Source organism: Lissotriton helveticus, chromosome 3_1 (assembly GCF_964261635.1).
Source record: "Lissotriton helveticus chromosome 3_1, aLisHel1.1, whole genome shotgun sequence".
Classification (NCBI taxonomy): domain Eukaryota; kingdom Metazoa; phylum Chordata; class Amphibia; order Caudata; family Salamandridae; genus Lissotriton; species Lissotriton helveticus.
Window position 1 is genome coordinate 1,618,867,550 of NC_136061.1, and position 18,706 is coordinate 1,618,886,255.

The following is an 18,706-nucleotide window of genomic DNA, read 5'->3' on the forward strand; positions in this document are numbered from 1 at the left end:
CACCTTCTCTAGATTTTATCGGTTTGTCCGTTTTGAAATAATTTTTCACCTTACTTACAAGGGACATTTTTCTCTTGGTTCCGTACATAATATCGTATCTATTAGTCTTCCACTGATCCCTTTCAAACCCTAGGTGCCTTGGATCAGGTCGAGTTCCTGTAGTCTGCGAGTGCCACATACGACTTCTGCGCTAAACTTTGTTTACAAACTACCTCCAATCAGAACGCGCTTCAGAAATTCGTGCAACCAATGGGTGCGCGACACTAAATAAGCTCCGCCAATGGGTGCGCGGCCCCTTCGTGAGACAGTTCCCACGCTCCGGCGCTCACCCCTCCTTTACAATTCCAGCTCCGCTACCCGCCCGCTGCTTCTACCAATCCCAGCGCGGCACAGAGTGACGTCAGAGGCGCTTCGCGACTGACTCCCTCCCTTCACAAGGTAACGGAAACTTTCTTTCTTTTAAAGTGCTCAGTGCTTGGTTATTTTACAACAAATACACATTCGCCACAGTGTTCAAGTGTCTAGACAGAGAAAGAATTGTTTTACTGCAAGTAAACTACTTCCATTTACTTTTCACTCGCTGCGGGCAGATCTCTTCCGCCTACCCTTCACTCTAGCATCGGTGAACCTGTTATTCCCCCAAACTCATCCACTTCTTTCCGGGATATATTCCGAGTTTAAGGTTTCTCAGCGGACCCCTCTGCTTTCACGCTAGCTCCGAGGAACCTGCTACTCTTCCGATGTGACCCTTACTAGGTTACGCCACTATGGGAATTTTGCCAATGAACCCCGTTACTGTCATTTATTCACACATGTATTCAGAAAACCCTAGTTAGTGCTTCCCGGTTATCCTAACCTGCACCTAACTTTCCTCGAACCTGTGACCTCAGGACAATGGATTCTATTCACCACTTGCCCTTTCAATTCCCCGGGGAGTTCGGACAACATATAACTAAACGATTGACAAATGCATGGATTAGTACATATAACAATATAAGAACAAGAATAATAAAAAATGCAAAAATTCATGAGTTTCAGCAGCGTATTCACAAGAGAATGATCAGGTCTCTTAGAACAGCTGCTCTTCTAGCAGCATCAATATAATAGCAGCTTCCGACTCAACTAGTCCAACTAATCCCTGCCTTACTCTCAACAAGTCCCTAACCATCCTCTGGCTACCAGAAAACCTGATAGAGCGCGCGAGGCCACCCGACCAATAGTTTTCGCCGTTTCCGGCTTCAGGGCCCATATACTTTTCAAATCACCATATACATCGATCGGGTGACTTCACGAGCTCTACCAAGTTGGTGTGATGTGTGTTCCCTGCTACCAATTTTCGGTGCACCCGACTTACCATCCACCGATGCGGGTGCCTAATGACCACAATGAATCAGGGAGCTAGCTGTAAAGGAAAGGCAGCAAAATACAAATCCAACCAATAACATTCAAATACTGTTTAAATGACCACGGACAACTGGAAGTTTTAAAATGTTTATCTAAAGTTCATTATTTTCTTGCATGAGGTACAATAAAACAAGGCAATCAATAACCAAGATAACGTAAATTATATATGCATAAAGAAATAATGACAGAGTAATCATCAAGGTACTAATAAAATGTAACGAGAAAAGATACTATGCAAGTCAGTATTATCTAAACAGGGATACCCTAAGTGTGGGTGACTATAGGAGAGCTTATAATGAATAACACGCTTCACTTAAGGTGAAGGGGCCTTTGAACAATCTAGGCAACGAAGTTCTAGACCATATCAGGAAATGACACACTGCTATGCAAGATATAATTTCTAACAAATGAGAAGACATAGGAATAAACTTATGGAAAATATAAATGACTTTCAATAGTTGCAGAAAGGCATGGAAAATATCACATATGCAATGTTGAACTTTATTAAAGCAAAAGTTAGAAATTCAGAAGGTGCAAGAATTTCAAGAGGTTCAGAGCAATATTTACCTAGAAAGGTGTGGAAACCAAACCCTGGCCACGGGTCAGTTAAGGACAGGAAACCCTCAAGGAAGGATAACCCTCAAAGGACAGCAGGTGCAGAATGGACACCCAGGACAGGACAGGATACCCTCGGAATAGGAATCAGGACAGGACCCTCAGGACAGGACAGCAAACCCTCAGGACAGGACCCTCTTCAGGACAGGACCGGAACCCACAGTTCGGAAGCAACGCCTGCGCTCCACCCGCTCTGCAGCTATCGATCAAGACCCCGATTGGGTCAGCGAACTCCCAGCTAAGTGCCTTGCCAGCACTTTAAGGTTCAGTAGAACCTCAGTCTATGGTCAAATTCGGACAGAGTGCTTCGCAGCGCTCTGTATCTTCAGTCACCTATTGAGTGCGTTGGGTCAGTGACAGGTCAGCTAAACCAGACAAGTCGGACGGTTCACTAGGTGAACCCAGGGTAGATATACAGTTTGGGACAGTGTACCACCCCCCAATGTTGCAAAGTGTCAAAATCCCTCAATTTGGATTGGTCCTAAGGTAGGATTTGGGTAACACACCAATCAAAACAGTCTATTTGTATGCCACATTAACATTTTCTGGTACCGCCTATTGAGCTAGGGGTTCCCATGAGAGACTACACGACAAGCAGCAATACATTTACATTGTATCATATAATAAGCCACATTCGCTGTTCTCGCAGGGCAGAGGTGAATTTCTCAGGAGCATCTTGCCCATCACTGCCAACTGGCGGTGTTCCATCTGTCAAGGTCCCTCGTGCTGCCGAATGTCGCACAGGCGCAGAAGGGACCTCCAATATGGCTCTCCTCTCACTCAGACCCCCATTTCCCGCGGTACATGAAAAGTAAGCGAAAACAAATTAATACATAATAATGTCATTATGAAAACACATCACAGGGTTTGTACTTTTAACTCATCATCAAGAAATAAACTTATTGCATCTAAATGTTAGCTACATTGATACGGGCACAAGAGCAGTGGCACGAGCAGTACCACATGATAAGCACAGCTATGAATTACGCATGCGCATAACTTTCCCTCCACTTCTGCAGACGCGTCAGGACACGTGAGTGTGGCTGACGCATGCGCAGTAACTAAAATACAAGCGGCGGCCATATTAGAGGACACGGATTAAATTCATTAGAAATACACATAGGCAAGCTTCGGGAACTTTGCCTAAACAAAATAAATGTTAGTAAAACATACGTTTTGTTACCTTATTACACATAAACGAGGTTCTTGACTTCGGCAAGCCGCAAAATATGCGAAGCTTTGCTTCATCAATATGACCAAGCCTTTCATCATTACAATAAGAAAAGTCAAATGAACCAATGAAAAGTTTTATTAACAAGTCACATGACTTGTTATGCTTACGTTACGCGCTGCGCGCCCCGGATGACTTCCGGATGCGCTAACGCGGCGCGTCATATGACGCATTACGCGACAACGCAGGTCCAGAATATAGTCAAAATGTCTCCACCAACCAGCGGTCGGAACACAACCTCTTTCAGCAGGCTAAATAGTTCTGTTAAATGACAACAGAAGGGACAGGCAACAAGAACCATCAGTCAAAGAGGGGAGGGCTAGTTCTTCTCTACTGGGTTACATTGGGGCGCTACCGGAACTGATCGAATTGGTAGTCTACAGTGTTTCTGGATGTTTCAGACTGAAGCTGGGGTTAGCATGAGAGCAGCACCATTTCGTAGCTCCGTTGTGGCCATTCCGCAACCAATCATGGCAGCCGCTCTTTATCGTTATTTTGGGCGGGGTGGGTGGCGGAGCCGAGCTGTTTTGCAGCCATCATTGTGTGGAGTTCAGTTCATCTCACTAGTTTTGTATTTGTCATGAGGGGTTGTTCCTAATGTTTCTATTTTAGCGAGGTCAAAAAGAGATCCCATTAGTGGCCTACTGATTTTACTCGATTCCTTTTCTTTTTTTTTACACGATTTTTCGTTATCTGCAAAGACTAAACAGAGTATTGCGACTCTGTGTTTGTTTGTAAATAGAGAATGAACCAAAGAGAACTAATTCTAAAACAGTAAATACTTGGATAACAATCAATCAAATGGAGAGAGAAGCAGGCACGACGGATTACAACGGGGGCAAAGGCCTGCGTTAACTACCTTTCACTATCTGCAAAGAGAGAGTACTCCTAATAGAAATGAGGGGGGGGGGGCACCATTCAAAGCAGATCAGTGTGCATAAACACGAAAATGTTTTCACTTACCACGTACTTGACATTCGACAGCTTATGATATTTGCTATTAAAAAACCATTGAAATTCACTGAAAAAACCATAGGTTATAGACCATATATAGTTAGGAATTAGCATTTACAAAACCTTGAAAATTCACTGAAAAAACCATAGGTTATAGACCATATATAGTTAGGAATTAGCATTTAAAAAACCTTATTTTACTCACACAAAACCATTGAAATTCCATATATAGTTAGTTGCACTAACTATATATCGCGCACCCGCAATCCACTGCTGATGATGTCACATATTACATCATTCATGACATGGTCAGTGACATCACTGATGACAACATCCAGTGATTATGTGTTTCTGTAAAGTTTAAATATGTTTTACATATTGAAGAATGAGTGGATGTATAAGTGTCTGAATGAAGGTTTTAGTAGATGCGTGATTGACTGTATGAGTGAGTGATTAAATGCGTCTTACTGAATGCACGGGTTAGTGACTAAACTGTCTGAAAGTGTGCATCAGTATGTCTGTTGTTGTGCAAGCTGCTGCATGTGTTGATCAGTAGCTATATAAGTAGCTATATGGGTTATTGATTGGTTGCACAACTATTTGTATGGGAGACTGAGTGTGTGTATGGCTGGCTGGGAGGTGTTTGACTCTGTGCAGATCAATGTGTACTTGTATCAGTGATTCTATAAGAGAGTAACTATGTGTTAGTATATGTTTCAAAAATGTAAGGTGTTCTGTGTTTAACTGTATAGATGAGAAAATGGAAGTGTGATTGATTCTTTTCAGGACTGACTAGGTGTGTGAGTAACTCCATGGATGAGTGGCAGAGTGTGAGTGTCTGTATAGGTGTATGAGTGCATATGATAGTGTTGTAAAGATGAGTGATTGTATGTATGAATGATTGTATGAGTGAATGTGTGTGTAGACATAGGAATCAGTGAGTGCGTATGTAGTAACTAGTATTGGTGTGTCAATGGTTTCAAAAATGATGCTCTCTATTTAACACTGGGTGTAACGGAGGTTATATTACAGTGTGAGGAGATGCATTGTATTATCACATGAATGATATCATCAGTGATGTGATCATTGATGTCAAGTGAGATGTCATCAGTGATGTCATTTGAGATGTCATCAGTGATGTCATCAGTGATGTCACTGACCATGTCATGAATGATGTAATATGTGACATCATCAGCAGTGGATTGCGGGTGCGCGATATATAGTTAGTGCAACTAACTATATATGGAATTTCAATGGTTTTGTGTGAGTAAAATAAGTTTTTTTAAATGCTAATTCCTAACTATATATGGTCTATAACCTATGGTTTTTTCAGTGAATATATATATATATATATATATATATATATATATTCACTGAAAAAACCATAGGTTTGAGTGATGTAATATGTGACGTCATCAGCAGTGCATTGCACGCGCAAGTTATAGTGAGTCCAACTAACTATAACGTTGGAATTTCAATGGTTTTATGCGAGTAAAATGCCCAGCTAACTATAACTGGTGTGAAACCTATGGTTTTTTCAGTGAATTTAATAGGTCTTTTAAATGCTAATTCCTAACTATAACTGGTGTGAATCCTATGGTTTTTTCAGTGAATTTCAAAGGTTTTTTTAATAGCAAATCTCTATAGGTATGAAATGTAATATTTTTTATAATGAATTTTATATTGTATATTTATGTAATACTATTTTTTATGTATATTTTTCCCTTTTTTTTTTGTCTTGGTGCGCTGCCGGTGCGCGTACCGATGCGCTCACCGGTAAGCGCAGTCTTGCCGCGCCCCGGTTCACGTACCGGTGAGCGTCCCGTTAGCGCCATTGCCGCGAACGAAAACATCATCGTGACGTATCACGTAGCCGCGTGATGCGTCTTATGACGCACGGCGTAAGCGCACCCGGAAGCGCCCGAGCGCATACGATTGCGCAACGTAAGCGCCGCCGGGCACGCCCCGGCGAGCGCACCGGGGCGCGTAGCGTAAGCGCGTCGGGTCATGTGACCTGAAAATAACACTTTTCATTGGTTCAGAACATTTTTGGTTTCCAAATGATGAAAGACCGGGTCATGTGACCTGAAAATAACACTTTTCATTGGTTCAGAACAGTTTTGTTTTCCAAATGATGAAAGCCCCCACCTTTTTGTATCTATTGTGGGACTACAATTACGTATGGCGAAAAAAGTATAAACCTAATCAACTGTGCAGGAGATAACCATATCTGCAGAAAAAAACCTTAATTTTTTTCCTGATTTTTTTGCTCCAGTTGAGCCGTTTACAATTCCCTGTTTTTTGTTTCTCCCCATAAAAATTACAAAAAAAATATAAAACTGTTCATAAAAGCCAAAAAAAGTAAGAAATGTTCAAAAAAACTAAAACAATATATAAAACAACAAAAAGAATAAAAAAACAGTTATTTTTAGAACTACCTCCAATTTATAAAAAAATGCTTCACTTTTTTAAAAACTCTGTCATTCTTTTTTCTCCAGGGTACGCGTACCGGTACGCACACCGGGGCGCGCCCCCCCAAAAAAAATAAAAAAAATAAAGGAGTGAGCATGAGGGAAGGACACAGAGAGAGTGATGTTAAGAGAAAGAGAGCTAGAGGGAGCAACACAGAGGGACTGTTTATTACTTAGTAAGACAGAGAGAAGGTGTAATAGGGTGTAAGTGAGAAAAGGAAAATGAATAAGGGAGCAAAAGAAGGGAAGAGAGAGGAAGAAGACTAAAGCAGAGGTACTGGGAGAATGTGAGGTGATGTTGAAAATAAAAGGAAGGACAGTAAAGGATGGGGAATGAGGGGTAGTGACGGAACCGGAGTAAAGGAACAACGGTGAGGGAGGGTGAGAAAAGAGCAGTGAGTGTAAGTAAAGAGGGGTGAAAGAGGGTGGATAAAAGTGAATAAGGGTAAGAGATGGGGAGTGACAGAGAGAAAGGACAGAGAGAGTAAAGGAAGGAGTGACTGAAAGGGTCTGAGTGAAGCAGCAAAGAAAGGTAAGTGAGGGAGTGTGGGTGAGTTGTAGGGAGTGAGCATGGCGAAAGAGTAGTGACAGAGTGAGGGGACAGAGACAGCGATGGTAAGAGAGACAGAGTGAGGGAACGGAAGTGAGGAACTGTGAGGACAGACAGACTGAGAGAAGGAGTGAGAGTGAAGTAAATGAGTAAGGGAATGAGTGAGGGAGCGAGGGAAGGGAACAGAGGGTAAGGGAAGTAAAGCAGGGGGACTGAAAGAAGTTGAATGTGGTAGGAGAGTAAGGGAAAGAGGAGTGAACATGGAGGATAAGAATAAGTGAGGGAAGCAGAGTAAGGAAACAGGAGTGAGGTAGGGTGAGAGAATAGTAGTGAGGTTAAAGCAAAGGATGTTGACAAACTACAATTTTTTTAGTCACACTTACCATATAATTAATGTAACTTTAATTACATGTTTTTACTACACTTTGTATCTGTGAAAGCGAGAAGAAAAAATAAGTTATAATTAGTAAAATATATATTTTAAAATAGAAGAGACAAGTCAAGAGGTAAAAATCATAAAAGTGTACTAAGAAATAAAGTAAGAGTGAAGGACACAGAAAGGGAAATAAAGTAATGTAGAAGGACAAAAAGAGGGAAAAAGAAATAGAAGGAGAGCAAATTACTAAGAGTAAGGCAGATACATTCAGTGACAGAGAGGGAGAGAAGAAGAGAGAAATGAACTGAAGGTAAGAAAGATACTAAAAGAATGCGAGTTAGCAAAACTAAATCAGGAAACAGGACTAAGTAAAAAGGGAATGACTGAGAGGGAAAGGAGTCTGATTGAGGATGCATTTACAAGAATGAGGAATGGAAGATGACTGAGAGTGAGGGAAGGGGAGTCACAGAGTGAAGGGATGAAGGGAGAGAGGATAATATAGAAGGATTGAGGGAAAGGAGTGAGGAAGGTAGTAGACAGAGGGACTAAGGGAAGGACTGAGTGAAGTGGAGTACAATGAGTGAGGAAAGAAAAATGAGTAAGGGAGCAAAAGAAGGAAAGAGAGGGGAAGAGGACTAAAGCAGTGGAACAGAGAGAATGTGATTCGGTGATGAGAGTAAAGAGAAGGACACTGAAAAATAGGAAATGAGGGGAAGTAATGGAACCGGAGTAAAAGAAAAGGGGATGAAGAACGATGAGAGAGGAGCAGTGAAGTGGTTGTAAGAGAAATGATAGAAGGTAGATAAACACAAGTGAGCATAACACAAGGAGAGTGAGGGACTGAGGACATAGAGGTAGTGAACAAAAAACAGAGAGAATAGGACAAAAGAAAGGAGCAAAGAAAGATAAGTCAGGGAGAGTGGGTGAGTTATAGTGATAGACTGCGACAAAAGAGGTGAGTGAGTAAAGAGGAATTACTAAAAGAGCAAAGGAGGAAAAGACGGAAAAGGGAAGTAAAGCAGAGAGACTGAAAGCTGAAAAGTGGTGCAAGGGAGAGAGGGGATGCAGACAGTTGAAATGGGAATGAGGGGTTGTGAAAGAAGTGGAGTAAAGGAACGGGGGTGAAACAGAGTGAGAGAAAGACAGTGTGAGTGAGTAAAGAGAGCTGAAAGAGGGTTGAAAATGGAAAGTGAGTGTGAGACAATGGGAATACAATTTAAATTACACAATACAAACTATAGAATAACTTGTACAACATGTTACATAGTTTATTTTTGCTGTTGTCAGAATATATTGAATTTCACTAAAAATAGTGAGTTCAAACTACTCATCATATGACAGCAGGAAAAAAAAACACAATCTAAAAGATTGTGTTTAAAAAAAACATATAAACGTACAAATCACAAATGTACACTAATCTTTGATTCACTTACTTAAGCCAAATAGTACATCATGAAGGTCCTTTTCATTGGAAAATACTCTTTTTTTTTTGTAATATTTTTATTAGGTTTTTTTGAATTTATCCCCCGACCCCAGGGGTGTGGGGCACATCATTATTTACAATTGATTTTTTACACAAAGAAATAATGCACAAAGACAGAACCCAGATATACAATACATACAAGAAAAATATAATAATAATCAAACTTATCCAATATATCACTATCGCAAACCTATCAACAAAGAGGGTGAACAGAATCAATTATAGTTATATTTAGCACTTGTCCAAAAAGTCTAATCATCATATGTCTCTAATAAATCCATTCAATTATTCCTTATACTTCCTCCTTCCAAATTGATATTGGTTCCCATATTTTCAAACCCAGTTTCCTCCCCTTTTTTCCTTTTCTAGCATATATTGCCTTCTCCAAATTATATATATGTAAAATCTTAGCCAACCACTGTTGGAATGTGGGTGGTGTCTGATCAAGCCACATTGAAGCAATACTTAATCTCAGTACAGCCATTGCAACAAAAATAAAGTAACATCCTTCTCCCATTATACCATCTGAATTCACCCCAAGTAATATTACTGAGGGGGTCAAGGTGACTACTAGTTTTAGAGCCATTTGCAATTTTTTTTTAATATCTTCCAGAATTATTGATAAGTGTGGGCATGTTGCAAATATATGCACTATATCTGCCTGATTACTTCCACATCTTGGACAATTGATTCCAGTAACCGCCCCCCATTGCGCCAATTTTGCCGGGGTATAATAAAGACGATACAGTGTCTTATAGTGTTGAGCCTGTAATGCCGCAGAGCACAGTACATTCTGTCCAAGCTCTAATGACATTTTAAAGCAATCCAGTTCAACCTCCAACTTATTTGCCCAACTTTCCCCCCCCCTTATCCATGTCATCTTGTCTTGATTTAAGTAGTTCAGCATAAAACTTTTTAATCGTGCATTCGACTCCCTCCTGTATCACCTCCAGTATATCATTTTTCTCAAAGCCACATGGACCCCCCCTTTTATTCGCCATAAAACTTCTTACTTGTAAGTATTTGAAAAAATGTCTAGTGTCAATACCATACTTGAGTTGCATATCAGTGAATTGCATCATACCATCAGTATCCATCAAGTCTCCCACCCTCACAATTCCCTTCCTCTGCCATGTCGCGAACACCGTATCAAAAATAATATCAGGAGGAAACACTGGATTATTCTTAATTCTTGTATATCTGTTAATTTTCCCCAAACCATACTTTTTGCAGAAGGCCTTCCAAATACTGTGTGCAGCTATAAGAGTCTTAAACCGAGTTCTCTTAAAATAGGCTGTATCAAAATGTGTGAGTAGTATATTATTTACCTCTTCTCCCATTAAAAGTCCATATATTGCTAGTGTTCCTAATTCATCTTCCCCCTCCGCCTCAGCTCCTCCTATCAAGCCAACCATGTATTGTAAGGCAGCAGCCCAATAATATAATTTCAAATCAGGAAGTGCCCAATCTCCTCGCTCCCGTGGTAGTGCCATAAATCTTAGTGCTCTTCTAGTCTTACCCTTAGACCAGAGAAATCCATTAATCATACGTTCTAACTTTTTAAACCAGAGATTGTCAAACATAAGTGGAATTGCCCTGAAAATATACAGAAATTTGGGAAGTACAAGCATCTTGATGATGTTTGTCTTACCAACTATCGAGAGGTGCAGATTTTGGAGTCTGTCTAAGTCTTTACTGACTTTAGTCATAAAAGGATCCATATTTAATTCCACCACTTTCTCCAAATCTGTTGTAATTGTAATTCCGAGGTATATTCCCACCTGTACCACTCGTTGATCCTGACATGTTGTTTTATCATTTTTAATTATTTGAGTCTTGCTAGTATTTAGGGAATACCCAGATATTTTTCCAAATTTCTTAGCTTCCAATTCCACCTCTTTGATAGCCTCTGTGGGTGACGATGTTATAACAGCCACGTCATCGGCATATGCAAGTATTTTACAGTCCCCCCCTATATGTACTTATAGGTATTATATTTTCATTCAGTTCCATCCTACAAATAAGTGGATCCAAATACATAGCGAAAAGCAGTGGCGAACACGGACACCCCTGTCTAGTTCCTCTATTAATTTGTATTGTTTTAGTTACTCCTGAGTTTATTCTTACAACAGCAACCGGATCCCTATATAACACTTTTATTGCATTAACAAAACTCACCCCGAATCCTGCCCTACTTAACACACTCCATAAGTATTTCCAAGATACCCGATCGAATGCCTTCTCGGCATCTAACAACAACGCCGCGATCGGGTCTCCTGTAACTTCCGTTTTATCAAATAGGGTTATGAGTTTCCGTGTATGATGGGTAGTTCCACGCCATGCTGGTTATTAGTGACAAGCGGGGTTATGGTGCTCGCGAATCTGGTTGCTAACACCTTTGAGTAGATCTTTGTATCGGTATTCATTAAAGTTATTGGTCTATATGACCCGGGTTCCGTAGGTGTTTTCCCTTTCTTTAAAATAACTACAATCTCAGCAGCTGACCAAGAGCCTGGTATCGATACCCCCAACTGGGCCTGTTGCATAGTGACCACCATATCCTTCCCTAGGACTTTCCAAAAGATTTTATAGAACTCTAACGGTATCTTGTCCGGGCCAGCTGCTTTCCCAGAGGGGAGACTCGCAAGTGCCATTTCAACTTCTTGTAAATCAAATGGGATATCTAACCTCTCCCTTTCTTCATCTTTCAGTTCTACCCTTGGAGTATCATTCAGGTATGTTGTAATTTCATCTATATCTTTCTCTTGCTGTTCTTCATAGAGTTTCATATAGAACTGTCTGAAAACTTCTCTTATCTCCAGGGTATCTGTCACAACCTTCCCAGAACTATCTTTAACCGCTTTTATCTCCCCTATCGCTGTCTTTTGCCTTGCTCGAACTGCTAATGTTCGTCCTACTCGTTCGCTTGCCTCGTGACACTTCTCCCTATTAGATACATATATATTTGCTGCCTTAAGTGCAATATGTTCCTCTGCCTCCATTCTTGCCTTAGCTAATTTAATTATAGCAGACTCCACTGAATTGTCAGGTAATGTTGTCGCCCCCTTACTACATTTGCTACACATTCGCTCAGTTCTTCCACAGCTAGGAGTACCTTTTTGTTAAGGGTTTGAATTCTATGTCTTTCCTGCTTCCTTTTATTCACGCTAACACTTAAAGTCTCCCCTCGCACCCCCGCCTTAAAGCTGTCCCAGACCATACCTTCGCCTGTAGACCCCCTATTTACTGCCAAGTATTCATCAATCCAACACATCATATGCTGAATATACCTCTCATCCTGTAAAAGTGTTCTTTCAAAAGTCCATACTATATCCCCTCTTGGAGTGGCTGTCCCTTTCATAGTTATAATTAAGGGATTATGGTCAGCCAATAAGCGAGGTAGCCGTTCAATCTGTACATTTGAAACATAGATACTGCTAGCCAGAAAGTAGTCCAATCTTGTACTCACCCTATGAGGTGCGGAATAGTATGTATACCCCATCTCTCCTGGCTTTAAAACATCCCATATATCTAGCAGACCATTATTCCTTGCCATGGAACAGATTGCTCGAAAAACTCTTTTTTTCCTTCCTCGATAACTTGAAGATGATCCTAGTCCTAGTCCTAATCCCAGCCCCCCAGCCCCGTTAATATTGAAATCTCCTCCCAACAAAATACGAGGGGCCCAAGTGGCCAATTCTACATCCAGCTGTTCAAAGATTTCTGGGTCGTCCCCTGTAGAGCCATAAATAGAACCAAGAGTTATCCATTCTGCCCCCACTAAACATTCTATCAGAGCCCATCTCCCCCATATATCTTCCAATCTCTTCCTAATAGTAACATCCCTCTGTCTTGATAATATTGCAACTCCTCTATTCCTAGACATCTGTTTCGAGAAGGCTAAAACAGTAAAGCCCAATTGTTCCAGCAGTTGTACTTCAGTTGCTTGGATATGCGTTTCCTGTAGGAGCAAAAAATCTAATCTCAGACTTCTTATTAATACAGACACTTTCTGTCTTTTTTGTCTATCATTTAAACCGCACACATTCCATGTCATTATCCGTAAAGCCATCAGAGAGAATCAATTAATGATCAAATCTTGTCTTACCCCTCAAATCAGCCATTTTCATAACCAAACATAAATTCCACTTCTGTTTAATATTCAACATCTTTTGAATTCTTTTTTCTTTTATTCCTCTGTAATAACTTGTTGCATTGTGCCCCACACCCCCTTTGCAGCCCCTCCCCCACCCCTGTATCCCCCCCCGACGGTCCCACCCTCCCTACTGGCAAATAGGTCCGTAGGACCTATGTGTGGCAGCTGTGACCGCATGGAAGTCTCGTGTCCTCCGCCCTCCCCTGTCTTAAATCCTACCCTAACATTCAATAGAGAGCACAGCAAACCCCCTAAACAAATACCCCCCTGTAGTTTTCTCCCGTAATGGCGAATGCGAACGCGAGCGCGAGACTGATGGTGAGCGCCGAAGTGGCAGATGGCGTAACTCACCCCCAACCTCTTGGACAAGACACTCACTCTGCTGAAGGGCTGCGGGGCTTAACTCTGGAGGGCGGCAGCACGTCTGCAATCATCGCGGCCGCGGCCGCGGCTGCAGGTACAGAGATGACAGGCTCACAGAGGGCGGTGCTGCGGCAGGGAGGTGACTCACCACGCAATACGCGGAGCGGAGCGATCAGTCGAAGGAGACAACTCTATACTACCGAACGAAGGAGCGGTAACTGCTGCAACTGCAGGATTTAATGTGGTAGATATACCCCTTCCAGAGCTACATTTGGAACAAATGCCATGCAAGGGTGATACTTCAGTGGCAGCCGTAATGGAGGCTCTCCCCTCAGGTATGGAGGCGACAGGTTTACAGGGGGGAATGCAACAGCAGTTAGCTGACTTACCTCACAATGTATTGAGCGATGTGGATATGGAGTTGTTAGTGGACTTGGCAGCAGAAAGAGGGGCTGAGGACATATGTACAGGCTCTACAATTAAAATAACTGTAACTGCTTCAGATACGATAAAAGCTACTATGACAGAGCAAGAGCAAGAGCAAGAGCAAGTCCAGGGGCTTGTGGGGCAAGTAAATAGTGACCAAACAGGCGAAGTTATCAGCTTGGATAGAATAATTACGCAAGCGGAACTGAATGGCCACTCTCCACAGAGATAACCCGGACAACCCAGGACCTAGTGAGAGGAGCAACCACACTAATGGGGGGAGCCATGATAATAATGGTAGTAATTTGAGTAATACCCATTTATTGATTCCAGCACCCTCCCAAGATCGATTTGACCTGAGTACTAGGGCTACTGCGTTGGAGAACGAGGCCCCTATCCTTCCCTCCGGTTTAATTCAGGGCTCACCCAGTGATGACTGCTTTTACTCTGTAAATGAGGGTGAGGGCGAAGAAGATGAAGGGAGTACGGGGGTAGGAACTGTTTCTATATCTACACTGGACCCCTCTGGCACGGAAAGTGACCCAAATGTACCTGGATTGGCCTCAATCTCATATGACACTTCAGGCTCAGGGGAGGAGACTATCCAAAGATCACCCTCGTGCAGAAGGTCAAAAAATGTAACGAGAAAACGACGAAGTAAAAAAAGGAGGGTACAAGCAAGTCCAGTACACACAGAGGTGATAAAAAGACTGGATTGGGACTACTCCGCAACATCGCAGCTGTATCAAGAGGGGGCAGAGGCGGGTGTAGGGGCAGGCCCCCCCCCCTTCAGTAGATCAGATCCAGAGGCAGAGGCATGAACAATCATCTCCTGGGTTTGATATGATGTACTCGATGTTAAAGCAGATACAGGTGGAAGCAAGAGTAGAGAGTCAAAGAGCAAGACAAGAAAGTAAAAAGATACAGGGCTCTCTCCGGAAGGTGAATAAACTGTATGCAGACTTGGCAGGAAGGGTCACAGAGGTTGAGGAACGGACTGGTAATTTAGAGGACGAAGTCAGGAAATGGCAGGAATTTAAAGAGGAACAAGAGAAGACTACATCGGATGTCTTATGGAAGTTGGAAGACTTCGAAAACAGACAGCGAAGGAACAATATTAGACTTTGGGGTGTGGAGGAGGGGAAGGAGGGGCAGGACGTGCGGGCATTCGTAATTGAATTATTCAAGGGTGCGTTCCCGGAGATGACAGGTTGGAACTGGGAAGCAGAAATACAGCGGGCACACAGGTTTCCATTCTCACAGAGTAAGGGAAATCGAATAGTAAAGCCTAGAGTAAAGCCTAGAGCGATCCTTATATATGTAGGCAACTATCTTTTGAGAGAGGAGATCATGGCAAAGGCAAAACCACAGGCTAAATCTAGGTATAAGGATGTTGAATTCTTTACAAGACCAGATTTTTGCCACACGACAGTGGAAAGGAGATGGAGAATGCGTGAACTGATCTCACCATTTCAAAGGATAGGGTGTGAAGCATATTTACTGTTTCCCAGTAGATTGAAAGTGGTAAGGGACGGCCAGTTTAAGATTTTTCACTCTGAAATCAAAGCCCAAGAATTCCTGACATGGTTAAAAGAGAATATGCCACATGCGGATAAGGAGAAAGAGAGTACGGTGGCTTTATCGTTAAGAGGTGGTAAAAAGAATTAGATGCGTTATGGAAGCTCTGGCACGAGAGGTGGGGGAATAATAGCCAATCATTGGAAAATACTCTACTGTTCTCTAAAACTTCCATTTCATCGACTTTCTATAGGAAAAGCTCCAAGAACATGTGAAATATTTTTCAATGTTTTCATTTCCTTCTTGTGTTCAGTCATGACTCTTTGCTTATTCCTTCACTTTTCCATAAGGCCAAATAGTATCAGATGTATCAGTATGTTTTCAAATTACTCAAAAGAAAGTCTGAAATTACCGTTTTCCCAACGTTCTGAATGAAAAGCTCATACAACATTTTTACAATGTTTAAATATTCATATTTCCATCTCTGGCTCACCGATATTCAACATTTCCTATAATACTGATATCACTTACTATGAGATCCACTTACAGCACCTATATGACAACTAGATGCTGGGCATTACATTATCTTCAACACTTTTACTCACAATATAATTTTAAACAGCAGACTAACTTTTATTAACTGCTCCCGTCTTCATAGGCCAATTACCTTTACTTAAATTTTGGTTGTAAAAACACTAGGTATGAATTTTTTAAGTCAAAAGGCAAACGTTGTTTGAAAGTCAAATGAGTATCATTACAGTTAGTCCAACCTTTTCGACATTTTAAATAAATTGTATAATGCCCTGTTGTTGTTGAAGGACCGTCATGATAAATAATAGCTACAGTTGCAAAAGTTCTTCCTGAAATTGATAACTGAGAATCCACGAAATTTTTAATAGAAGTTGTCAATTTAGTTCCATCAGGTCTACATCGTTGGAACATTAAAATGACATACTGACCATAATTTTGTATAAATAATGTGGACAGCATTGCAGACTTACATTGGGTACACACCATATTGTGATCAGCTGCTTTAACTAGATTATTAAAAGACACTGATTTGCAGTCTGGTAAAGTCAAATATATAAATATTTCGGTGTCTATTGTAGTACTACTTGATAAACTACAGTTGTCGCAGTCATGCTGCCATTGATAAGAAAGGCTAAAAAGATTTTTTATATCTACACCTTCATCTTCCAATACATCAAACATATACATTAAAAATTGATTTTGACCAGAACATATGTCTAAAAGATTTCGAATTTCTGAAACACTTTCTATTTTTGCTCTATCACTGCTACATTTCTCAAACACAGAATTCAATAAACAGCAGAATCTTTGATCCCGATTTTCAACAATCTGTTCTAGTAAAGTTTGAAGAAAAAAAACAACATTAACCACTACATTAGCATAGCAGTTGACACCAGGACTGTTTTCAAACTGAAATCCAACAACATCTTCAACCGAATCCTTTTTCTTTCTGCTTACAATTACAGTTTCATCTACTTTTTGTCTTTTTGCTACTACCTCACTGCAATTATTCTCATTTCTTCTTTTTCGGCCTACCACACGTTTTTCAAACAGAGGATACTGAGGCAAATGTGGAGCATACTCTCTTCTTAACCTATTGTATTCTTTAACACAATCTAGATCTGCACAAATCTTTATTTCATCACACTCAATCAAGTACAATCCTGATAAAGGTCTGACTCGTAATAATGCCACATATGCCATACCCTCTTTAAACACAGAACTTCCAATGTTCACCAAAGCACTATCTACACTTAAACCTTGAGATTTATGAATTGTCACCGCATATGCCAAACAAACAGGAAACTGTTTTCGACAAACATATAAGACTTTTGCAAGCAATAATCTAGCAGAACAACGACTGATTTGTTGTACTTCCTCAATGCCATCAAATTTAATTTTTAGAAATTCAATTCATCTCTATTTCTGTAATTCATAAATTCAACAACATGACCCATTGCTCCATTTACCAGACCACTGTCAACATTTAAATTCCTTCTCAAAATGATACGACAATTTAAACACACATTCAGATTCTTTTCAAAACCAGCAGTTTTAGATATAGTCTTCTCTAGTGAATCCAATTTTGATTTCAACTTTTCTGACAAAATAATTGTTGCTCCCATATGCTCTATTTTATCTATAGCTTCCAGTTTCACAATCTCTTCATTTTCTAACTTTAACATTTTGTTGTTGAAGATTGAACATTCTTGCAGAGTTGGCATCAAACATATCCCAGATTTGTTCTCATTAATTTTCTTAAAAATATTCTCTGGAAGAATGCTTTCATTTGGATACAAATTTGAAATTAATCGTGCATGTAAAGCTTCTTTCCCATGCTCACTTACTTTTCCGATTCTTACATCTTGTAGAATATTTTTATAATCTTCATCCTTTGCCTGTCGCATATTTTGAAGCAGTTCTGCATATTTGAAATGTAACCATATATTAACGTTTCCAATGCTTCCTAGAAACTTCCTGGTATCTTCATGCGTGACCATTTTAAACACTGGTTGTCCTTTCACTGGAGTCAACTGCAGTAGATCTCCAAAAACAATAATGTGTTTCCCTCCAAATAACACATCATACTCTGTTCTAAGAATTTCTTGCATTCTCAAATGCACAAAAGCAAGCATTAGATTTGAGACCATGCTTACTTCATCAATGATAAGAAGTTTCATTTTCTTCAGCACTCTGGAAACTTCAGAACACGCATCTCCAGATAGCTTGTGGTATTGCAATTTATTATCATGCTCAACTGGTAGCATCAGTAAACGATGTAAAGTAATCCCTTTAATGTTATGTGCTGCCAGCTCAGTTGGAGCGGTAACAACACAAGATAGCGGTGATTCAGTCCTTTTCTGCAGATAAGTTGCAATTGCTTTAAACAGAAAACTTTTTCCAGTTCCCGACTTCTCCACTCACGTACAGTCGGACAGGCTTAAATGATGTACATGAGCACTCTTTTTTCTCATGACTGAATCCATGTTCAATCTGTTCTGTGACTTCGTCATATATCTGTTTCTGCTCAAGGTTTAGTTGTTTCACCAAATCTTCTAAGTTAACTACATCCTCTTGAGCTTGTTCCATAGCTCTTTCCACCTCATCCATGGCAGTGGCAGCTTCATT